This window comes from Triticum aestivum, chromosome 5D, assembly GCF_018294505.1.
Source record: "Triticum aestivum cultivar Chinese Spring chromosome 5D, IWGSC CS RefSeq v2.1, whole genome shotgun sequence".
NCBI classification, from domain to species: domain Eukaryota; kingdom Viridiplantae; phylum Streptophyta; class Magnoliopsida; order Poales; family Poaceae; genus Triticum; species Triticum aestivum.
Window position 1 is genome coordinate 343734438 of NC_057808.1, and position 3697 is coordinate 343738134.

A 3697-nucleotide genomic window follows, 5' to 3' on the forward strand; every position below is an offset into this window, starting at 1 on the left:
CGGGGGAAGAAGAGGGGAGGAGGAACGCGACGCGAATGGGGAAAGTGGGTGACGTGCGCCGCCCGGGTCGGATTGGTGCCACGTGGCGGGCCCCGCAAATGGTGGGTCCCGTGGCATGATTGCCGGCCGACAGCTTGAGGAGGGGCGCCTTCTGGGTGGCTGCCCGGTGGGGCTCGCGGGGCCAATTTTTGTGTGGAGGTGAGGACGGCACGTCAGGTCAGGGCTGGATTGGAACCAGCAAGGAAAACAAGGGAAGTGTGCATGAACAATTTGGTTTTGTTTTGCTTCTTCCCATGAAGAGGGTTTTCTTTGACTTGGGGTTGGTCAATGCAAGTCTTCATTTCTCTACGCTTTTCTTTAGCTGCTTCTTCTTCTTCTTCACATGAAAAATGTCCGTGGTTTGCAACGAATATATTAACATCAGAGTAAAAATATGTTAACTTAAAAAAGGGTAAAAGTAGGCTGTCGCGGTGAAAAGATACACTATAGCAACGAAACCCGACTCTTGTGAAAAAAGATCCTATGACGCTAAAAACAGACCGTCGCTGCGAAGAAGTACAACCATGGCAATAAAACATGTTTCCCATGAAAGAAAAATATGTCATGGTAGCAAAAATGGAACGCCATGAGACACACACAAAAAAAGCTCTAGGCCATGTTAATTTAGTTTCCATGTGAGTCATCAACTATCATGAAAATAAGAGCAAGATACATTACATTGAACCAGGATATTAAACCAACGTCAAAGGTGCGGGTTCACACATCATAGCATTTTGCTCCAAATACTGATATTGTTCTTTCATCCTTGTAAGGGCATCTTCAACGGCTATCCGCAAATTTTCTCTCGCATTCGTACGCGGACAGGGGGAGATCAATCCGCGGACACGGATCCGGGAGGACGACATCCAATGCTAGCCGCATACATCCGACCTTCCTCATTATTTTTCAAGTTTGCACTATCAAATAGACGCATGCAAAGGGTGCACACGTACAAATAGCCGCATGTAGCACTAGTTCAAATTTTAAAAAGTTCAAATATTACATCCCAACATTGTTGTCCCTTTTAACCGTCCGTTGATGCTTAATCAGATCTTCCTTCAGCTGCTCGTGAGTTGGCCGATGCCGAATTTGTTGATGCATTTGAATAAACTCTTCAAATGTGGTCGTATTTTGCTTCGCAAGTTGGATAGGATTCCATGTTCTCAAATTTCAGAGCTGCGACAACATCGTCACCCTCATCCTCGACGATCATGTTGTGCATGATCACACAACATGTCATCACCTCCCACAAGGTTTTCGGATCATGTTGTTTAGCAGGTCCACGAACAACTGCAAAACGACCCTGCAGAACTCCAAATGTTCTATGAATATCCTTTCTAGTTGCTTCTTGTCTTTGGGCAAAGTGGGACTTTTTTTGGCCAACTGGGTTTGAGATGGTGCTGACAAAGGTAGTCCATGGAGGATAGATACCATCAACCAGATAGTAGCACATGTTGTACTCATGTCCATTGATATTATACTGACAAGGAGGAGCTTTTCCTTCAGTCAGCCTCGCAAACAATGATGGTTGTTGCGGCACATTGATGTCATTATGAGACCCGGATATGCCAAAGAAAGCGTGCCAAATCCAAAGATCTTGTGATGCAACTGCTTCAAGAATGATGGAGTTCTTAACATGACCCTGATATTGCCCTTGTAAAGCCTTAGGGCAATTCTTCCGTTTCCAATGCATGCAGTCAAGAGATCCAAGCAAACCTAGGCATCCTCTTGCTTCTGAGATTGCCAAGAGCCTCTCGGTGTCTGCCACAGTTGGTTCTCTCAGGTACTGAGGTCCGAACACCTTGACCACAATAGTTGCAAACCTGACCATGGCATCTCCGTGTGTGCTCTCAGACATTTGTAGGTACTCGTCCCATGAATCAACGGTCGTGCCATATGCAAGCATCCGGAGTGCGGTTGTGCACTTATGGCAACCAGAGAAGCCAATCATTCCCACAACGTCCTTCTTCAGGATCAGCATCATAGGACCAAGCGCTATGGTACAAACGATCAAAGACAGTCTTGCGCATCCAAAAACGCCGACGGAAATGGTCAGGGAATAGTGCATCGGGGGCAAACTAGTCGGCCATCAGTGTCAAGTGGTCGTGCGACCTGTTGCGGTTGAGCACTCGATGACCCTTGATTGAGCCCTTGAAATTGAGAACACGCTCATCCACACGCTCTATGTCTTCAAGGACCGTCTGCATCATCGCCGTCTCATCGGAGTACTCCTCCTCGTTCGACGAGCTGTCGGACGACTCAACATACTGCTCGTATATGTACTCCAAATCGGAATCTGTTGCTAGAAAGAAGAAGGGACGACTATTTTTAGCTCCGGCGATTCATTGAACTATTGTTGGGCATGGTGAGAATAGTAGCAGCGAATGGTACCTGGCGGGACGGTCGGAGTATAGGGGTTGAACGTAAACGGAGGAGAAGAGGGGAGAGCCCTGCTCGAGCGTTGGATATGTCAGAGACATAGAGTTTCGGCAGGGGTGTGGCATGGTGGCCGGGGTGGTGGAGCGGCGGCGAAGGCAAGAGAGAAAGAAGGAAGGAGAGAAAATGGGGAGGATGGAGTCGCGGGGTCCGATGAGGGTTTTGGGTGGGCCGGGGTGTCGGATTCGTACGTTTCGCGTGTCCGGACTCCCGCAAAGCTCCCCCATTTTTGTCTCCGGTTTGTGAAGGAAATCGCATCCGGACTGCCCCGCGGACCGATACAGACCCGCGGTGGATGGCTTGCGTGGTCCGGACGTACGCGGGCGGTTTGCGGGTCTGCCTTGGAGATGCCCTAACAACAACATCCAATGAGAGGAGTTGTAGCAACGAGTTGCTTGAAGCATTGAAGGATGGGGAAATCCAAATTGGATTTCACTCTTTAGATACCATACCGGGCCCTATTATGCGCTTGTGCACTTTTTGTTGCATGCTACTTCAACACAGAACAAGCATTTGTGTAATGAGAATGCACCGACTGACCATATGTACCAGGTTTCTGAGAACGTCTTGTGTAATTCTCATGAACGGGCGTTGGCGACAAAAGAACACATTCAAGTGGCCAGGATGGCTGGAAGCGTGGCCGACTTCCTCCCTTTCATCGGTGCCCATGGTGTCCGGGAAGCAATCATCGGCCGACAGGTCGGTCGCCTCCCCAAACTTGGGCACGCTGACCGTGAACGGGCGAACGACAGTAGGCGCCCTCGTGGGTCCTCCCCATATCCCATGTGTACACATCCCATAGCACCTCCACGAACACCATGTCCCTCATGCACGCACTCCACCCTAACACGCTCCACAAACATATTGGCGCCTGATACATCTCAAATGTGTATATAATTTTTAATTGTTTAATGTTATTATAATATCATTTTTACAGCATTTTATATTTTTTTACTGTGCTATCCTATTAATTCAGTTCCCAGAGTCAGTTGATATTTTCTACATGTTTTTGGTTTTCTAGAAAACCATATCTTCATAGGTAAAAAATTCTAAGGATTTAGTACGGTTTTTCCTGAAGATTCCAGAAAGTGTCGGGACCTGCCGGGGGGCATGTCGGGGTTACGATCCTGACATTGAGTACTAGGGGTACGAAAGACGGGCGGAGCCTAGCTATGGCGCAGATGTAACACTCGGTGTTTACGAGTTCAGGCTCTCTCGGAGG